General features: G+C 36.8%; 1 pseudogene; it reads right to left on the bottom strand.

Annotated features, from left to right (window-relative positions):
- Positions 1-15,182: 15,182 nt before the first annotated feature.
- Positions 15,183-15,538, bottom strand: LOC141580415 (cyclin-dependent kinase 2-associated protein 1 pseudogene; annotated as a pseudogene).
- Positions 15,539-22,092: the final 6,554 nt, after the last annotated feature.

Raw genomic sequence — 22,092 nt, 5'->3', positions numbered from 1 at the left:
TTCTTTTCTTTTCTTTTTTATTGCATTTTAGGTTTTGGGGTACATGTGAAGAACATGCAAGATTGTTGCATAGGTACACACATGGCCGTGTGGTTTGCTGTCTTCTGTCCCCTAACCTGTATCTGTCATTTCTCCCCATGCTATCTCTTCCCACCTTCCCACCCCCCCATCCCTCCCCCATTTCCCCTTAACGGACCCCAGTGTGTAGTGTTCCCCTCCCTGTGTCCATGTGTTCTCATTGTTCAACACCCGCCTATGAGTGAGAATATACAGTGTTTGATTTTCTGCTCTTGTGTCAGTTTGCTGAGAATGATGGTTTCCAGGTTCATCCATGTCCCTACAAAGGACGTGAACTCATCGTTTTTGATGGCTACGTAATATTCCATGGTGTATATGTACCACATTTTCCCTATCCAGTCTATCATCGATGGGCATTTGGGTTGGTTCCAGGTCTTTGCTATTGTAAAGTGCTGCAATGAACATTTGTATGCATGTGTCCTTATAGTAGAATGATTTATAATCCTTTGGATATATACCCAGTAATGGGATTTCAGGGTCAAATGGGATTTCTATTTTTAGGTCCTTGAGGAATCGCCACACTGTCTTCCACAATGGTTGAATTAATTTACATTCCCACCAACAGTGTAAAAGTGTTCCTATTTCTCCACATCCTCTCCAGCATCTGTTGTTTCCAGATTTTTTAATGATAGCCATTCTAACTGGTGTGAGATGGTATCTCAATGTGGTTTTGATTTGCATTTCTGTGATGACCAGTGATGATGAGCATTTTTTCATATGTTTGTTGGCCTCCTGTATGTCTTCTTTTGTAAAGTATCTGTTCATATCCTTCGCCCATTTTTGAATGGGCTTGTTTGTTTTTTTCTTGTAGATCTGCTTTAGTTCTTTGTAAATTCTGCATATCAGCCCCTTGTCAGATGGGTAGACTGCAAAAATTTTTTCCCATTCTGTTGGTTGCCGATTCACTCTACTGACTGTTTCTTTTGCCCTGCAGAAGCTGTGGAGTTTGATTAGGTCCCATTTGTCTATTTTGGCTTTTGTTGCCCTTGCTTTTGGCGTTTTGGTCATGAAGTCCTTGCCTACACCTATGTCCTGAATGGTTTTGCCTAGATTTTCTTCTAGGGTTTTTATGGTGTTAGGTCTGATGTTTAAGTCTTTAATCCATCTGGAGTTAATTTTGGTGTAAGGTGTCAGGAAGGGGTCCTGTTTCTGCTTTCTGCACATGGCTAGCCAGTTTTCCCAACACCATTTGTTAAACAGGGAATCCTTTCCCCATTGCTTGTTTTTGTCAGGTTTGTCGAAGATCAGATGGTTGTGGGTATGTTGTATTTCCTGTGAGGCCTCTATTCTGTTCCATTGGTCTATATCCCTGTTTTGGTATCCGTACCATGCTGTTTTGATTACTGTAGCCTTGTAGTATAGTTTGAAGTCCGGTAGTGTGATGCCTCCTGTTTTGTTCTTTTTGCTTAGAATTGACTTGGCTATGCGGGCTCTCTTTTGGTTCCATATGAAGTTTAAGGTATTTTTTTTCCAGTTCTGTGAAGAAGGTCATTGGTAGCTTGATGGGAATAGCGTTGAATCTGTAAATTACTTTGGGCAGTATGGCCATTTTCACGATGTTGATTCTTCCTAACCATGAACATGGAATGTTTCTCCATCTGTTTGTATCCTCTCTTATTTCGTTGAGCAATGGCTTGTAGTTCTCCTTGAAGAGGTCCTTTACATTCCTTGTTAGTTGTATTCCTAGGTATTTTATTCTCTTTGTAGCAATTGTGAATGGCAGTTCGTTCTTGATTTGGCTGTCTTGAAGTCTATTACTGGTGTATAGGAATGCTTGTGATTTTTGCACGTTGATTTTGTATCCTGAGACTTTGCTGAAGTTGTTTATCAGTTTCAGGAGATTTTGGGCTGAGATGATGGGGTCTTCCAGATATACAATCATGTCATCTGCAAATAGAGACAATTTGATTTCCTCCTTTCCAATTTGGATACCCTTTATTTATTTTTCTTGCCTGATTGCTCTGGCTAGAACTTCCAGTACTATATTGACTAGGAGTGGTGAGAGAAGGCATCCTTGTCTAGTGCCAGATTTCAGAGGGAATGCTTCCAGTTTTTGCCCATTCAGTATGATATTGGCTGTTGGTTTGTCATAAATAGCTTTCATTGTTTTGAGATACGTTCCATCAATACCTAGTTTATTGAGGGTTTTTAGCATAAAGGGTTGTTGAATTTTGTGAAAAGCCTTCTCTGCATCAATTGAGATAATCATGTGGTTTTTGTCTTTGGTTCTGTTTATGTGGTGAATTACGTTTATGGACTTGCGTATGTTGAACCAGCCTTGCATCCCCGGGATGAATCCTACTTGATCATGGTGGATGAGCTTTTTGATGTGCTGTTGCAATTTGTTTGCCAGTATTTTATTGAAGATTTTTGCATCTATGTTCATCATGGATATTGGCCTGAAATTTTCTTTTCTTGTTGAGTCTCTGCCGGGTTTTGGTATCAGGATGATGTTTGTCTCATAAAATGATTTGGGAAGAATTCCCTCTTTTTGGATTGTCTGGAATAGTTTCAGAAGGAATGGTATCAACTCCTCTTTGTATGTCTGGTAGAATTCGGCTGTGAATCCATCTGGACCTGGGCTTTTTTTGGGTGGTAGGCTCTTTATTGCTGTCTCGACTTCAGATCATGTTATTGGTCTATTCAGGGTTTTGGCTTCTTCCAGGTTTAGGCTTGGGAGGATGCAGGTGTCCAGGAATTTATCCATTTCTTCCAGGTTTACTAGTTTATGTGCATAGAGTTGTTTGTAATAATCTCTGATGATGGTTTGGATTTCTGTGGAATCTGTGGTGATATCCCCTTTATCGTTTTTTATTGCTTCAATTTGGTTATTCTCTCTTTTCTTTTTTATTAATCTGGATAGTGGTCTGTCTATTTTGTTGATCTTTTCAAAAAACCAGCTCCTGGATTTATTGATTTTTTGAAGAGTTTTTTGTGTCTCTATTTCCTTCAGTTCTGCTCTGATCTTAGTTATTTCCTGTCTTCTGCTAGGTTTTGAGTTTTTTTGATCTTGCTCCTCTAGCTCTTTCAATTTTGATGATAGTGTGTCAATTTTAGATCTCTCCTTTCTTCTCATGTAGGCACTCATTGCTATATATTTTCCTCTAGAGACTGCTTTCAATGTGTCCCAGAGATTCTGGTATGTTGTGTCTTTGTTCTCATTGGTTTCGAAGAACATCTTTATTTCTGCCTTCATTTCATTGTTTATCCAGTCAACATTCAAGAGCAAGTTGTTCAGTTTCCATGAAGCTGTGCGGTTTTGAGTTAGTTTCTGCATTTTGAGTTCTAACTCGATTGCACTGTGGTCTGAGAGACTGTTATGATTTCTGTTCTTTTGCATTTGCTGAGGAGTGATTTATTGCCAATTATGTGGTCAATTTTAGAGTAGGTGTGATGTGGTGCTGAGAAGAATGTATATTCTGTGGATTTGGGGTGGAGAGTTCTGTAAATGTCTATTAGGTTTGCTTGTTCCAGGTCTGAGTTCAGGTCCTGGATATCCTTGTTGATTTTCTGTCTGGTTGATCTGTCTAATATTGACAATGGGGTGTTAAAGTCTCCCACTATTATTGTGTGGGAGTCGAAGTCTCTTTGTAAGTCATTAAGAACTTGCCTTATGTATCTGGGTGCTCCTGTATTGGGTGCATATATATTTAGGATCGTTAGCTCTTCTTGTTGCAGTGATCCTTTTACCAGTATGTAATGTCCTTCTTTGTCTCTTTTGATCTTTGTTGCTTTAAAGTCTATTTTATCAGAGATGAGAATTGCAACTCCTGCTTTTTTTTTTTTGCTCTCCATTTGCTTGGTAGATCTTCCTCCATCCCTTTATTTTGAGCCTTTGTGTATCCTTGCATGTAAGATGGGTTTCCTGGATACAGCACACTGATGGGTTTTGGCTTTTTATCCAATTTGCCAGTCTGTGTCTTTTGATTGGGGTATTTAGTCCATTGACATTTAGGGATAGTATTGTTATGTGTGAATTTGATGCTGTCATTTTGATGCTACCTGGCTGTTTTGTTGGTTAGTTGATGCAGATTCTTGATTGTGTTGATGCTCTTTTACCATTTGGTGTGTTTTTTGAGTGGCTGGTACTGGTTGTTCCTTTATATGTGTAGAGCCTCTTTCAGGAGTTCTTGTAGAGCAGGTTTGGTGGTGATGAAATCTCTGAGTGCTTGCTTGTTCACAAAGGATCACTTATGAAGCTTAGTTTGGCTGGATAGGAGATTCTGGGTTGAAAGTTCTTTTCTTTAAGGATGTTGAATATTGGCCCCCAATCTCTTCTGGGTTGTAGGGTTTCTGCTGAGAGATCTGCTGTGAGTCTAATGGGCTTCCCTTTGTGGGTAACCCGACCTTTCTCTCTGGCTGCCCTTAGCATTTTCTCTTTCATTTCAACCCTGGTGAATCTGACGATTATGTGCCTTGGGGTTGCTCTCCTTGAGGAATATCTTTGTGGTGTTCTCTGTATTTCCTGTATTTGAATATTGGTCTGCCTTGCTAGGTTGGGGAAGTTTTCCTGGATAATATCCTGAAGAGTATTTTCCAGCTTGGATTCATTCTCTTCATCACATTCACATACCCCTATCAAACGTAGATTAGGTCTTTTCACATAGTCCCACATTTCTTGAAGATTTTGTTCATTCGTTTTTGTGCCTTTTTCTCTGTTCTTGCCTTGTCTTATTTCATTGAGTTTATCTTCGACCTCCGATATCCTTTCTTCTGCTTTGTCAATTCGGCTGTTGAAGCTTGTGCATGCTTCACGAAGTTCTCGTGTTGTTTTTCAGCTCCATCAATTCACTTATAATCCTGTCTATGCTGTCCATTCTCGTTAGCAGTTCGTCCAATCTTTTCTCAAGGTTCCTATTTTCTTTGCGTTGGGTTAGAACATGTTCTTTTAGCTCACTGTAGTTTCTTACTACCCACCTTCTGAAGTCCGATTCTGTCATTTCATCACCCTCCTTCTCCATCCAGTCTGGTTCCCTTGCTGGTGAGGAGTTGTGATCCCTTTTAGGAGGAGAGGTGTTTTGGTTTCAGGAGTTTTCATCCTTTTTGCGCTGGTTTCTTCCCATTTTTGTGGGTTTATCCACCTGTTGTCTTTGTAATTACTGTCTTTCAGATTGGGTCTCTGAGTGAGCTGCTAGCTCGTGGATGCTGAAGTTCTTCTTCTTCTTTTTTTTTTTTTTTTTTTTTTTTGAGCTTTCCTTCTAACAATCTGGCCCCTCTGCTGTAGGACTGCTGAGGTCCTCTCCAGGCCCTGCTTGCCTGGGGATAACCTGCAGCGGCTGCAGAACAGTAAGGGTTGCTGCCAGTTTCCTCTTCTGCTATCTTTGTCCCAGAAGGATGCTCGCCTACTGTCAGTCCATTCTCTCCTTTATGAGGTGTGTCTTTGGATCTTTGGGGGTCAGGGAGCTACTTGAGGAGACAGTCTATCTTTTATTGGGGCTTAAGTCCTGAGTTGTGAGCTCCATTGTTCGTTCAGAGCTGCTGGGCAGGTATGTTTAGGTCTGCTGCAGCTGAACTCATAAAGCACTTTTTGTTCCCAGGTGCTCTGTCCTAGGGAGTTGGAGCTTTATGAGTTTCCATTGCACTACTGCCTTTTTTGATTTTTCTTTCAGGTCTGACCCACCCAGCTAGCAGCATGCCTAGCCACTGCCTGCCTGCAGGGGCTTTGCTGAGCTGCTGTGGGCTCCGCCCAGCTGCCCTGAGCTTTTCCCTGCAGTCCTGTTTATATGAGCGTAGTTAGAACTGTCTCTGCAAAGGTGGCCCCGCCTCTGTTGTGGGGGACTCTCTCTGTTGTGGCAGGTTGCCTCGGCAACGGTGGGTTGCCTTGGCAACGGGGGCCTGCCTCCGTAGTGGTGGAGAGTCTCAGTAATGGCAGAAGCCCCTCCCCCACCGAGCCGGACCATCCCGGTTCAGCTGTGCTTGGTTTGTAGGGCTCAACCCAGAGGGTTTCCAATTACTGTTTTTGTTTTCCTTGTTGTTTGGGGTGGAGGGCTGGGACCAACCGAGCCTGATCACCTGGCTCCCTGACTCAGAGTCTTTTCTTTTAAGTTGAATGACCCCGCTTTCCAGTCACTTGTTGAAAAGGTGCCGGGATCTCCCGTGCTGTGACTCACTGAGTCGGCTCGAACTGCGGCGCCGGCTCCTGAAGGATTTTTTGCCTAGGAATCTCCTGGCCTGGCTTGCTATTTCAGATCAATGGGCAACTCTGCCATCTCAGGGCTCTGCTCGCCAGCTAAAAGGGCTCCCAGACCAGTGGCTTTTGTACGGAGAACCGCAGCAACAGGGCGTGGTCACAGCAGAGGCGCTGGCAGAATCAGCCCCACGGGGGCCAAAACAGCCGCACCGGCTGGGACTGCGACACTGGCGACCCCTCTGCCTGGGTATCTCCTGGTCTGTGGGCAATAAGAGTTCGTCTGAAAATGCGGCGTCCACTCACCCTCTGCACTTTTACTGGGAGCTGAAGTCCTGAGCTGTTCTTAGGCGGCCATCTTCCCAGCATTCCTGAATAGACATTTCATGAAAGAAGACATAAAAATGCTGCACAATAATATGAAAATGTGCTCAACATCACTGATCATCAGAAAAATGGAAATAACGTCTACAAGATATCATCTTACTCCAATTGCAAAAGATAGCAAATTACCAATGCTGGTGAGGATATGGAGAAAAGACAACTCTCATATTCTATTGGTAGGAATGTAAATTGGTGCAACCACTATGAAGAACAGTTTGAAAGTTCCTCAAAACTAAAAATAGAACTACCATGTCATCCAGCAGTCACAGCTGGGTATGTACCCCAAAACAGATATCTGTACTACCCTGTGTATTGCAACACTATTCAGAATAGCTAAGATTTGGAAACAGCCTAACGGTACATCAACAGATGAATGTATAAACAAAATGTGATACATATATACAATGGAATACTATTCAGCCATAAAAACTAGCAAGATCCTGTTCTTTGCAACAACATGAATGGTTCGAACTGGTGTAATATGCCAGGCACAGAAAAATGAACTTTGCACGTCATCACTTATTTGCAGGAGTTAAAAATTAAATCAACTGAAGCCACAAATATAGAGCATAAATGAATGGCTACTAGATGTAGGGAGGGGTAGTACTGTGAAGAAAGAGTGGATTGTTAATGAGTATGAAAATGTGATTAAATAGAATGGGTGACTACAGTCAAAACAAATTTATTATACATTTAAAAATAAGTAAAATAGTATAATTGGATTGTTTTAGCACAAAGAAAGAATACATTCTTGAGGTAATAGATACCCTATTTACCCTGATGCAACTATTATACCTATATTAAAATATCTCATGTAGCCCATCAATATACATACTTTCTATGTATGCATAAACATTAAAAATATGAACTAAAGATAAATCATTCCAAGGTAAAATAAATGAATAATACATGGCCTTTGCCCTTGAGGATCTCACAGGGTACAGAAAACATGCTAACATAAACTAATCACAGCAACCTGATATGATAAATGTTATTAAAATAACATATGTAGCACCTTAGGACATAAATCATTTATTAGATATAAAAGCCTAAAATATAAGGTAAATGATTGATGACAGATTGATAAGTTGATACTGCCTTTAAAACCATATGTATATTAACAGACAACCTTTAACAAAGAAATGATAGTCAGTGACTTGGAGAAAATACTTGCAAGGCATAGAAAATATTAACATTGGAACATATTTAAAAATATTCCACAAGGCCAGGCGCAGTGGCTCATGCCTATAATCCCAGCACTTTGGGAGGCCGAGGTGGGTGGATCACGAGGTCGAGAGATGGCGACCATCCTGGTCAACATGGTGAATCCCTGTCTCTACTAAAAATACAAAAATTAGCTGGGCATGGTGATGAATGCCCGTAATCCCAGCTACTCAGGAGACTGAGGCAGGAGAATTGCTTGAACCCAAGAGGCAGAGGTTGCAGTGAGTCGAGATCACACCATTGCACTCCAGCCTGGGTAACAAGGGTAAAACTCTGTCTCAAAAAAAAAAAAAAAAAAAAAAAGAAAGAAATTCCATAAATAGTGAAATAGAAAAATACCCCAGGGAAAAAAAAATGAATTGGCAATTTACAAAAGAAAAAACAGAAAATGGCTAAGAACATATAAAAACGTGTTTAATCATACACTGATGAGAGGACAATGAAAGCACAATAAAATATCATGTTACATTCATCACATTTGACAAAATAAAACATTTATTAATAGAAAGTGATTATGAATATGTGAAGCCATGGGAACTTTTAAGCATTGTTAGTTGGGTAAAATTGGTATAACACTTGGAAAAACAATTTGGCAATATCTATCAATTAATGTAAAGATATGCGTGTTCTAAATCCTAGCAATTTCACTCCATGGTATATAACCTTCAGAGAATATCTCAATATAATTGTCAAGCAGCATTTTATGTAGCAGCAAAAATTACAAATATAAAAAAATATCTATTATTGGGAAAAGAAATTGTCTACTCTATTATAAAATTAAAATTATTAAAGGGATTAATGCACACAAAATGCTTAATTTTTCTACTACAGATATTACAATAAAGGCAGTTACTCAAATAAAATTAGCAAACTGGGTGCTTATCTTTATTGTAATCTGTAGTGACACAGTTCCACTGATACTCTGCTCAGACTTCAGAAAAATTATTCCTTTATTGTTTTCAGCTGGGGAGATGAAGAGCCACTATCCTTGACTAGAGGGTCTGTAGAATGAGCTTCCCCTAAACTTAAATAGAGAACTTTTATAGGCTAGCTAGCTATTACAAAACAAGTCCCTGGGTATGATGGTTTCTGCATTTATTAAGCATTTATTTTGAGTTTGGGTCCATCATTTGATTTACATTTCCCCATGTGTTATTATCAAATTTTGTATTTTAGAATACTTTTATTGTTTAGAATATTTAAAAAAAAATTTTAAACAAATAAAATTGAACTTTTACAAAAATGTTATAAAGAGGGTACAGAGTTTTCATATACCTCTTACTCAGTTTCTTCTAATCCTATCATGTTACATTACCGTAACACAATTGTTAAAACTAAGAAATGATTAACTGAACTTCAGACTTTATTTGGATTTCATTAGTTTTTCTATTAATGGCTTATTTCTCTTCAGTAGCATTTCATTCAAGATACTGTACTACATTATATTGCTATACCTCATTTGGTCTATGACAATTTCTCAGCTTTTCCTTATTGTTCATAAGCTTGGAAGTTTTGAAGAAGCATGCAATAGTTGTCCTGTTATGTCTGGCTGTTCCACTTAGCATAATGTTTTCAAGGTTCATTCACATTATAGATATATCAAAATTTCATTTCTTTTTTTAGCAGAATCATAGTCTATTATATTTGCCAAATTAAAGATTAGACTAAATTCAACTTTCTGCCAATTTTGATAAACATATATATAAAAACATTTAAAAATAAATATTTTAATATTAATGAAAACATAATCATAGAAATTAATGATTACCAAAGTAGAAAATATTACTATAATGTATTAACTATGTGTTTTATGCTCGTTGTAATTTCCTTCTTCTCTATAGCCTTTCCTTCTTCTAATTTATCATTGTCTCAAGAACAAAATGTCACCCAAGGAAAGCAGAAAAAAATGATTCTCAGTTTATAATTCTTATGCTTCCTTAATGTTATATGTTCTGCAGTTTTGAATTACACTCTGTATAGAAGTCAGAGCAGAAATTATATTCCATAATGAAAAATACAATGGATTATCAAGAATGTATGGTAGGGCAACCCCACATTTTTACCTTTTCTTAAAACTATGGTGGATATTCCCTTTTGTCTGTCCAGACATTGTTCACCTTCTCTGCTCAAAAGATAGAACGGTATATTGACTTTATCAGTGATCTCATCTGTCCTCTGATAGAATATCAAAGTGAGAGAGGAGAGTAGGTTACTGTATTAATCAGGTCTCATGCTGCTAATAGAAATACCTAACACAGGGTAATTTATAAAGAAAAGAGGTATAATTGACTCACAGTTTTACATGTTTACCTTCCTCACATTCTCAATTCATTGGAAGGGTCTGAACAATCTAGTCTTATTCTGGAAAGCCTATTTTTTCTTACTGGTAACTGGCTTACGAAAAGCCAGCCTAAGAAAATTTAATCAATTACATCTGAGGACAAAATTGACAGAGTCTCTCTGGAAAGTGGGCTTCTTACTAGGAAAATATTCCTTACTGTGAATACACAGCCTGAGCAAGACAGCCTTTCTTGCTCACATGAATGAGTGGGGAAACATAGCCCAAATTGTTGTTGCAGCTATAAGAGAATCCAGTCTCAAGATGTAGCAACATGGTTGGTGCAGAGCCAAAGAAAGACTGCTTGGTAATTTTGACAAAATTCTGTCCTTGTATCAATTATCTACCTGCCTTTCCTTTAGGACTCTGATTCTGAATACTGGTGTGTGTGTGTGTGTGTGTGTGTGTGTGTGTGTGTCCAATTTGAAATTTAATTTGCTTCACTTTTTAGCTCATTAATAACAAAATCAGCCTCAAATAGATAAGTAATATTTAGACGTTAGTTTTCTAAACAAACAGAAAAGGATGGAGGGTTTGGGGAAGAAAAAAATGTAGAAAGAAAAGAAAAATATGACAAGTGCTCTGGGACCAAAGGAACGTATGACTGAAGCAAAAGTTAAAGTTACGGGAGGAAGTTTAAAATGTCAGGAAAAAAAATGTTCTCCTCCAATTGTTTGCTCAGTGAGGGAATCCTGAGAAATAACATTACATTTATAAGTGTAAATATACATAAGTTTTAATAACTACATAGGTTTTCTGACAGAGTTCAGTAAAAAAACTAAGAAACAGAATGTTATCTAGAAAATTTTAAGTAAAATATGCATAAACATATAAACAAAAACATCTATAAAATGTTATGAGGCAACACAATTCATACTAGTGTATGTTTGTTTAGTGAGAAAGATGGGACTGGACAAAAATAATTCAGGAAAAATGAAAATGAGATTGGTTTGCATTAATTTATATTGATGATATACCTAAGAAGCATGATTATCTAAATTCTTCGTACCTAAACTATGAAACAAAAATGTATGTGTGTGTGTGTGTGTGTGTGCTACCATTATGTATAACTCTTATACATATAAATACATATTAAACATAATAGTAAGAAAAATTCACAACCTATATTCACAACCTATACTGTCAGATAAAGTAGGCAATCAGTACAGATAAATATGTATGTATAAATACATAGAACAAAAATTATATAATTAATAAGTCAGATTATTATTTTATTTTCAAATTCAGTGGTAGGTACAAGCAAAATGATTCTACTATTAGAAACAAATGAAATCCAAAATGTTTAAATATCAGGGAGGTCTAGGCATTGATTGGGAAAATTTCAGTTACTTCAGGAAGCTCGTAAGAACAGACAAAATCAGAGGATCTTGCTAATTCTCCATCTCTCCTGCACCATAACTGCAAAAATAATTGAATTGCAGTATTTTTATGATAAATCAGGATAGGGATTATAACACAAGCACATCCTGATGCTGAAATATTTTCACCATATATCTACTACAAACTGTTTCATTCTTTTTGTTTTATGGGTTAAAAAAAAAAAGTAAGGATTTTTAAACCATATTTCATGGGCCTCAAATATGGAATAATCAAATTTCTGCAAATAATTTCACGACAAATCATTTCATTAATGGTATGTTAATATTCTGAAATTTCTTAGGTATTTTTAAATTTTTTATTTAATTATTATCTTTTTAGATGGAGCCTTGCTCTGTCGCCCAGGCTGGATGTGCAGTGGCAAGGTACAGGGTTACTGCAATATGCACCTCCCAGATTCAAGCAATTCTCCTGCCTCAGCCTCCCAAGTAGCTGGGACTACAGGCACTCATGCCCAGCTAATTTTTGTATTTTTAATAGACATGGGGTTTCACTATGTTGGCCAGGATAATCTCTATCTCTTGACTTCGTGATCTGCCCGCCTTGGCCTCCCAAAGTGTTGGTATTACAGGCGTGAGCCACTGCATCTGGCCTCTGTGATATTTTTAAAGTTACTAGGTTCCGTGACATTTCCATCATGTTAACTTTATTATACTTCTTTTAACAGTGGTAAATGATTTATGTTCCTTTCTTCAAAATAGAATGCTCTCAATTTTTTCTGTAGACATTTATGCAAAGGAGGTGTGCATATTTCTCTACAATAATATGCTCCTACAAAAAGTCATTTTGAAATAATTTTTGCATATTTAAAACAGCAAATAAGATATTTCATAGAACAGATGTAATTGGTTTAGAGTCATATATATGTGGATTATATTTCTGTAGAAAATGTGACCTATGCAACAATCTTGCATGTTCATCACATGTACCCCAAAACCTAAAATGCAATTAAAAATAAAAATAAAAAAAAGAAAATGTGACAAAACTTTTGCTTTCAGAGAAACTATTATTCTTTCTTAATTTAACAAGACATCAAACATGCATCAATCTTATGTCTTTTAAAAATGTAAAACTATGATGGACATTGCATTTGCGCCTAGTAATCTGAAGAAAAGAAACGTGGAATGGTGGTTATGAATGAGATTACATTTTGAGGGAGCAACAAACATGTAAATTAAATAATTATAATTGGAGTTACATACATTTTATATTAAAGGCAGATACAGAATGGTAAGAGAATATATAGCAGGTAGCAGTCAATAGTTAATAAATAATCTAAATATTTTCACATTCTTTCATAGGTTAAATTTCCTGACAAGTTTAATTCTTTCCTAAAGTTTCCAAAAATCAAATCAAATTATTTTCAGAGTTCAGGCAGTTTCAATGACAATAGTCAATAGGCCATAAAAGTAATTTTTAAATACTAAGTTATTGTTCCATTATAAACATAACCTAAATTATGTAGAAAAGTGGGTTTATATTATGGAATATATAATTTTAATAATATATGTAGTCATCATCTTTAGTATTTTCAGAAGAAAGAGGAAAGAAGAAAAGATGAATTTAAAGTTTTATCACGGTATTACTATTACAACTTACAACAAACATCTCTGCAAAGCAAAACAAGCAAAACTGTGCTCCAACCACATCTGCCATTTTAAGTATGTTTTTGAACTTCAGTGTCTGCTTAAAATATTTATGCTTTCCTCTCTTGTAACCACATCACGTATTGAAGTTTTACTCATTTGTAAACTAGCCATCTTATAAATCTTGTTAGAATGCACGTCAGAATTAATTTCTCCTTTACAGCATTTATGAATCTCTTTCTCTCTATATATTAATATACATCATCGTTATTCATTAAAATTTTCAATGTGTTTATTTGTGCATAGATCTTTCCATATTCATCTTTTTAGTACTCAATGGCCAACATGAGTCATAAATGCTCACTATATATGGTTTTGGCTAGTTTTGAAAATGCATTTTGTCTACGGTAAGAGATCATGATGAGTGATTGTGATCAGGTTTCAGACGGATTATAAAATTATTTAAAAGTATAAATCAAATTAAATCAACCTTTGAGAGCATGGCAATTTTTAAAATAGCATGGGTTTAGGGCCATAAAGACTTGCATTATGATCCTGGCTCACTAACTTGGTAGTTCTGTGAATATAGATCAAGCTTATTGCCCTTGAACTACAGTGTCCTCCACATTTGGATACTATTACATAACATTTACAGTTGGTCTGACAATTAGAAATTATTTTGTGAACAGTTGGATTGGCATCCCTCATGTAGTAGATGCTAAAATATGTAGCTAGTAGCAGGAGAAGTAGCACTAGTCAACATCATCTATCAATCATCGAAAGAATGGCCAAAATAAAGTACCATAAGTCTATCATATTGGAATTAAGAAAATCATTAATTCTGTTATGACATATAAATGTATATAGCATTTGCATTTTTTTTTTTTTTTTTTTTTTTTTTTGAGATGGTGTTTCGCTCTTGTTACCCAGGCTGGAGTGCAATGGCGCGATCTCGGCTCACCGCAACCTCCGCCTCCTGGGTTCAGGCAATTCTCCTGCCTCAGCCTCCTGAGTAGCTGGGATTACAGGCACGCACCACCATGCCCAGCTAATTTTTTGTATTTTTAGTAGAGACGGGGTTTCACCATGTTGACCAGGATGGTCTCGATCTCTTGACCTCGTGATCCACCCGCCTCGGCCTCCCAAAGTGCTGGGATTACAAGCTTGAGCCACCGCGCCCGGCCGCATTTGCATGTTTATACATATGAATTTAACTTAGGTGCCTCAATGATCTCATGTTAATATTTATCAAATTCTAGATGCTCCAAGGCTAGAAAATGCTACAAATAATAGTTAAGTATAGTTAAACCGTATGCTTTCTTTACTTTTTTGTCAATGAAAATAAGCTTATTACATCAAGTAATAAATACATACAAAGATGCAAACAGTTTTAGTCATTTTCTTCCAGATGTTTTGATCAATTTACAACAAACGAGGAACTGAGATCTACTTACAGTCTTAGTGAAAATGTTCAGGGGTCCTTGTCGGGTTTGGTGGGTTGCTCTTTCTTCTGTGTTTAGAGCTTGTGCATTTTAAAAAACTGACTTTGAAGCACTAATAGTCATGCAAATGCTTTAGCAAAAAAGAAGTTACATTCAGCAGAATCTACAGTGTATGGCAAATGGGAACCAGCTACTAAGTAAAGTCACTGTGCATTAAAAACAAAATCCCTAGAGTGGTATTAGCTTATGAAAAGAAACAAAGAACACTGTGAGTAACATATGTATTCAAAAGAGATTAAAGGGAGACAATGGTGTCTTGGAGGCAAACTAGTTTGCTGTAAGGTAACTTTAGGAGCATCTTTTGAATGAATGTTTAAAAACAAAAAACAAACCAAAAAAACATGGGCAGTTCCTAACTACTCAAATTGCAAATCCTAATTAACTACAAAATCTTTTCTCAATCTTTGAGACTGTAGGTTCAGAGCCAAGTGAACCATGGGAGGAAAAAACAACTGTAACCATTTCGAAAACAAGGGTTTCATCTGAACAGGGGAGATGAACTGTAACTTCTCATCCTGTAAAAAGATGGAAATCATCCTTCAAAACCAACAAGGAAGCTAGGATCTGGCATTCCGTTCCGTTTCTGCCAAGCACTCCCGAACCGGCACTCTAGCGTGAATGACGCCACGCTTCAGCCTCTCCGGGGCGCTCCTGCTGCCCACGCACGTGGGTCTGATCTCCACCCCCAGCTCTTCAATGATGCCCAGCGGCTCCCTTATTTGCTTTGCGGCACCTGCTATTCCCAGATCCCTGGGTGTGGCCTCGGGACGTTGGTGTAGTCATTGAGCAGCTGGCGGTTCTGTGAAGACGTCGCCACGCAGGTGGAAGGGGAGTGGACACTCCCAGCGGCGTTGAGGGCCGCGGCGGGCATGTGCGCGGCCAAGTTCGGTTTGTAAGACATCACCCCACCCTGGGCGGCGGGCGCGCTGGGCGGGCCGCGAGCTCAGCGGCGGCGGTGGCGAGGATGCCCCAGCGGCCCAGGCGGCCCCGGGGGCCCCGCGCCGGTCCTAGCGCCCGCCGAGCGCGCGCGCAGTTTTTGTTGGCGGCGGCTGGGGCTGCACAGGCAAATACGGCCGTCGGCGCCCTGCCTCCGCGGCAGTCTCCGCTTTCTTTACTTTTTAAGAAAACTTTACTTTAAAATATGTAATTATAGATGATATAAAAATATATGCTACTAACTGACAAAATAAGCTTCTTTCTTTTTACTTAACAGCTAAACTAGTTTAGAAGCATGACAGTGTTGCTTTGTAGAATGTAAAATACAATTGTAAAAAGTCGCAAATAGTAAATATGAGTATATGTGTATAACTATGTGAACTGCATATTATTTGTTGAAAGTATTGCATATGTTCATGGGAAGTTCGTGTGTGTGAGAGAGAAGGGGAGAAAACAAGGAGAGAAGAAGAGAGAGAAGAAGTGACAGTATGTATGCATTAAAAGTAAAGTTTTTTAGGCCGGGCGCGGTGGCTCAAGCCTGTAATCCCAGCACTTTGGGAGGCCGAGGCGGGTGGATCACGAGGTCGAGCGATCGAGACCATCCTGGTCAACATGGTGAAACCCCGTCTCTACTAAAAACACAAAAAAGTAGCTGGGCATGGTGGCGCTTGCCTGTAATCCCAGCTAGTCAGGAGGCTGAGGCAGGAGAATTGCCTGAACCCAGGAGGCGGAGGTTGCGGTGAGCCGAGATCGTGCCATTGCACTCCAGCCTGGGTAACAAGAGCGAAACTCCGTCTCAAAAAAAAAAAAAAAAAAAAGTAAAGTTTTTTAAATGATGAAGTAAAAATTTTTAAAGTGGTAGAGAATGCATCAAAAGTACAGCACTAGTAAATAGCATGCAATATTAATGCAAAACTAGTGTTGTCTTGTCCTGAGATTTATATTTTGGGTGAATTTTATTAAATGTTCCCATAGTAATATTTAACAAAATGTAGAGTATAGTTTCATTAATAAAAGAACTAATTTAATTTCAAAACTCATTTCTTAAACAATCATTTCCTAAGAATGGCTTTTGTGTTGTCAGAGTGGAGTTAGCATTCATGTTTTTGCATTCAATTCCGCAGAGGCATAAATCTTTTCAAATGCAAAGGGATCCTAAAAATAGTAACTGGCCAGTAAAATCAGACTTCCGGCATGTTACCAGTTATTTATTCACCATTTTCCCAACTGAGCACCCCACTGCCATAATGACCTGAACGCATGCAGTGCTCAGCTGCTGAGGCAAAGCTTGCAAGTTGATTTTATTGCTCTAGACATATTGAACAGAAGAGCCCATCAGCACAGGAACATTAGGATGCTAGAAGTGTTTTCCAGTCATTTGCAATAGGAAATCACTCTACAGTATGAATATATATTAAACCTGTGTCTTTGTTTTCTTCAAAGAAGTCTATGGTAAACAGTATACTGTACTTTAGCAGCAGTGATAAATTTATTCTTTTAAACAAATTGCAAAGGACATGATCTGATATTTAAGTTAAATGATCACTTCTCCCCACTAACTGTTTTATGTTTAACCTTTTTGTTTACCAAAATTCTGGGCATATTGAATTATCTTCTATTGACTGAGAATAATAATCTTCATATCCATGGATACACAGTAGTACTTTCATTTTTTGGATTGGGTCCCAGACCTCACATAGAGTATTCCTATTCTTATACCATAGTAATTGAATTTGTGTTGCCTCTGAGTCATTAAGACAGTTATTTATGTATAACTCACCCGTCCTTGAAAAACAAAATGGTTTTTACATACACAGACACAGACACAGACACACACACACACACACACACACACACACACACACACACACGCCTCTATAATACATCCATTCCAGAAACCAAGGTATAATAGAATAATTGTCTCTAGCTCATAGGTTTTAGTTTAAACCTTTTCTCTTCTTAGAAATTTCATCTATGGTAATTTATATTCACCATGGTTGACTTTATATTGTTACATCCTTATCCAATACAACATACAACATATGTCCAATGTCATGCCATAATGGTTGGCTGAATTATTGTCATAAAATGTATCATTACAAATACTTATTTTCATATATTATATTCTGAAATATAAAACCTCCGATTGATATAAAAAAATCCTCTAATGTGTACCTTAGAGGAAATGTGTACTTTGGAGAAAGATAGAAGAGAGAGTATGTGTTAACATAATACAAAATTAGAAAAAAAAATCGTCTAAAACAATTACTTTGCTGTAATAAAATTTTAGAGTTATTTTAAATCAGAAACCTATTGTGCTTAATTCTATGTATATGGTTTCAACAAGAATGAAAAGCTTTCAAATATTTGATAAAACAATCGCAAAGCAAGCAAATCATGAACAATTTTTTAAATGTACTTAATATTTCCTTTATTCTGTGAGGGTACTAAGCACGTTTGTATAATCCATGAATCTTATTATTGTTCATAGATATTTCTTTAGATAATAATGTCATTGTCTCTGTGCATCTATTACCATCTTTCAATTTGCCAGTAAAGATAGAAATAAAGTATTGCTTTTATATTAATTAATTAACGATGCATTGCAAGAAATTGTTGATTGAAATAATTAAAGGCTAAAATAACTTTTTTTGTGTGTAAGCATTCATTTTCTCAATACAGAGTGCAGTTTAAATAAACACATTAAACGTAAATCTGAGAGTTGTCATAAATACAACTTGTGAAATCTCCTATGTCACGAAATGATCTGCTATGGTAACTAGTAGCATTCACAATTGTTTGGTCTTAAAGTGCCTTCAATCATTATAGGATAGGCTCTGGATTACTTTCTGTTTCTTAATCATTACCTAATATGCAAAGCAAAATTGTATAAATTCAATGACTATAAATTATTTCTCATGTGCCCTTCAGCAGGCATGCTAAATAAAATGCAGTTTCTTTAAATTAATGAAGCAACTTTTGTTTTCTGTTTGTTTATTTTTTGAAGTGTATTACTTTCTAAAAGTATTTTTAGTATTGATGTTTATGGTTTTTCTCTCATTCAAGAGTAAGGGCTTCTAAAAGGAAAGAATTGTTTCTCCCTTAATTTACAGCGTGTGTGAGTGCCTGGCAAACAAGTTGTAATAGTCTCTAGAGTCAATCACAGAATGTTAATTTTCAGACAATATTTCAACCAATGGGAAAATTTTATTTGATAAAAATACTTATTACAAGTATACGTCAAATCTATAACGTAAAAGCTAATAATCATAAATAGAGCTTAAAATAACATGGATAAAATTTTTAAAGAGAACATGTTTCTACTTTTTAGTATGTTCTCACTAACATTGTTGATAGGTTTTTGGAAACTGTGACTTTAAGCAAAAGAATGTACAGAAGGTTCTCAAACAATATTTTTTCTGTATGTAAGTTAATTCTCACACTTCTATGAAGAACTGCCAGAGACTCGGTAATTAATAAATAAAAGAAAATTAACTGATCCCCCCCATGACTGGGTAGGTCTCAGGAAACTTACAAATATGGAAGAAGGGAAAGAAACACATCCTTCTTTATATAGCAATGAGAGAAGTACAGAGTTAAGAGGGGAAAAGCCCCTTATAAAACTATCGGATCTTGCAAGAACTCAGTCATAGTCTAATCTCCTTCTGTGGAGTTCCTCCCACAAGGTTCCTCCCAGGACACATAGGGATTAGGAGTATTACAGTTTAAGATGAGATTTGTGTAGAGCATAGCCAAACCATGTCATCATATAGTGTTATTTTGTTATAACACTGATTTAAAAATAGTTTATTACACATTGTTTTGCTTAAAGTTCCAGTTTCCAAGAACCTATCTAGGTTGTGAAGGCTTATTTTATTAACTGCTAGGTATCCAATGAATATGACAGTTTCTTGTATATAGTAGATAATTTTTGATATATTTTGTAACTGATTCTCCAAAGGAATGTGTTCCAAAGCTATGTATAGAAAGAGAAAACAAAACATGCCAGTTTAAAAAGTCTTTTTGTGTTTATGTGTTTCTTTCATCAATTAGATCTAGCAATCTAAAAATCCAATAAATAAAACAGTATTTCAAATTTTAATTTTTCTAAACTTGTACATGGCATCTCTGGGGAGATAGCAAGCATTCTCAGAGCTTATTTCTGTTATGCCTCATAGAAACTTATTTAGAATTAGTGAAAACTTTATCTTAAGAATCAATAAGCATGGTGCATAGTGTTTTAGAACTATTCCGAATTTTTGACCTATTTTCTATATAAATAAGCAGTAGGAAATGTGTACCTTGGAGAAAGATAGAAGAGAGAGTATGTGTTAACATAATGCAAAATTAGAAAAAAAATTTGTTTCAGTCTGGATGATAAAGAAGAAAAGGTCTTGAATGTTTTTTTTAATGCAGAAAATACCAGCTTTATTTGGTGTATTAACCTGTTCTCACACTTCTCATAAAAACACACTCTAGACTGGGTAATTTATTTTTAAAAAGAGGCTTAATTGACTCGCAGTTCTGCAGGGCTGTGGAAACCTCAGGAGACTTGCAATCATGGTGGAAGTGGAAGCAAACACATCCGCCTTTATGTGACAGCAGGAAGAAGACTGAGAGTGAAGAGGAGAAAGTTCGTTATAAATCCATCAGATCTTGTGAGAACTCACTCACTATCATGAGAAAACCATGAAGGTAACCATCCCTATGATTGAATTACCTCCTACCGTGTTCTTCCCATGACACACAGGGATTATGGTAACTACAATTTAAATAGAAATATGGCTGGTGACTCAGTCAAACCATATCATTTCACCCCTGGCCCCTCCAAAATCTTACATCCTCACAATTCAAAACATAATCATGCCCTTCCAACAGTCCCCAAAGTCTTAACTCATTCCAGCATTAACTCACAAGTCCAAGTCTAAAGTTTTACCTTCCAAGTCTCTAGGAAGTTCCAAACTTTCCCACAATTTTCTATCTTCTTCTGAGTCCTCCAAACTGTTTCAACCACTGACCTTTACCTAGTTCTAAAGTTGCATTTACATTGTTGGCTGTCTTTACAGCAGTGCCCCACTCTCAGTACCAATTTACTGTATTAGTCTATTCTCATGCTGCTGATAAAAATATATCTGAGATTGAGTAATTTATATAGGAAGGAAGTATAATTCACTCACAACTCCAGAGAGTTGGAGAGGACTCAGGAAACTTACAATCATATGGAAGGGGAAGCAAACACATCCTTTTTTACATGGTTGCAAGAAGAGTGAAAGTGAAAGGGTGAGGAGAGAAAACCCATGTTAAAACCATCAAATCTGATTAGGACTCATTCACTATCAATATTTCCTCTGTAATTCAATTATTTCTCATGAGGTTCCCCCATGACACATGGGAATTATGGAAACAGCAATTCATCATGAGATTTGAGTGGGAACACAGCCAAACCATATCAGTTCAGGAAGTAGCAAAGTAGCTATGATCTAAAATGGTTTATTTTGATTATTTTTCCTAAATAAGTGAATTTATGAATGCAAAACCTGTAATGGCAAAACTCATTAAAACAACTATGTAATTTGTAGAAAATATAAAAATTGAGATGTTCCCTATGGAAAACTTACTGTATGTTATTTGGCCATCAGTAATTTGTGAGTGACAGGCAATGGATATAGAATGGAATTATGCAAAATGTACAACTAATCCAAAATAAGTTAGAGAAGCTAGAAAAAAAAGTACAAAATGAATGAGACAAATAAAAAACAAATATAAAAATAGCAGTTATTTTGTTTCCATTGTTTTCAGTGTTATGGTCATGAAGTCTTTGCCCATGCCTACGTCCTGAATGTTATTACCTAGGTTTTCTCCTAGGGTTTTAATAGATTTAGTCTTGTGTTTAAATCTTTTATCCATCTTGAGTTAATTTTTGTATAAGGTGTAAGGAAGGGGTCCAGTTTGAGTTTTCTGCATGTGACTAGCCAGTTTTCTCAACACCAGTTATTAAATAGGGAATTCTTTCCCCATTGCTTGTTTTTATCAGGTTTGTCAACGATCAAATGGTTGTAGATATATGGTGTTATTCCTGAGGCCTTTGTTCTGTTCCATTGGTCTGTATATCATTTTTGTACCAGTACCATGCTGTTTTGATTTCTGTAGCCTTGTAGTATAGTTTGAAGTCAGGTAACATGATGCCTCCAGTTTTGCTCTTTTTGCTTAAAATTTTCTTGGCTCTATGGGCTCTTTTTTGTTCCTTAGGAAATTTAAAGTAGTTTTTTTTCTTATTCTGTGGAGAAAGTCAATAGTAGCTTGATAGGTATGGCACTGAACTGATAAATTACTTTGGGTATATAGCCATTTTTATGATATTGATTCTTTCTGTCCATGAGCATAGAATGTTTTTCCATTTCTTTGTGTCATCTCTTATTTCCTTGAACAGTGATTTGTAGTTCTTAGAAAGGTTCTTCACATCTCTTTTAAGTTGACAAATGAGATATAATTAAACGAAAAAGCTTCAGGGCAGCAAAA

Source organism: Saimiri boliviensis, chromosome 11, assembly GCF_048565385.1.
Source record: "Saimiri boliviensis isolate mSaiBol1 chromosome 11, mSaiBol1.pri, whole genome shotgun sequence".
NCBI classification, from domain to species: Eukaryota; Metazoa; Chordata; class Mammalia; order Primates; family Cebidae; genus Saimiri; species Saimiri boliviensis.
The sequence above is the reverse complement of the archived record's forward strand: the minus strand, read 5'-3'. Positions and strand labels throughout refer to the sequence as shown.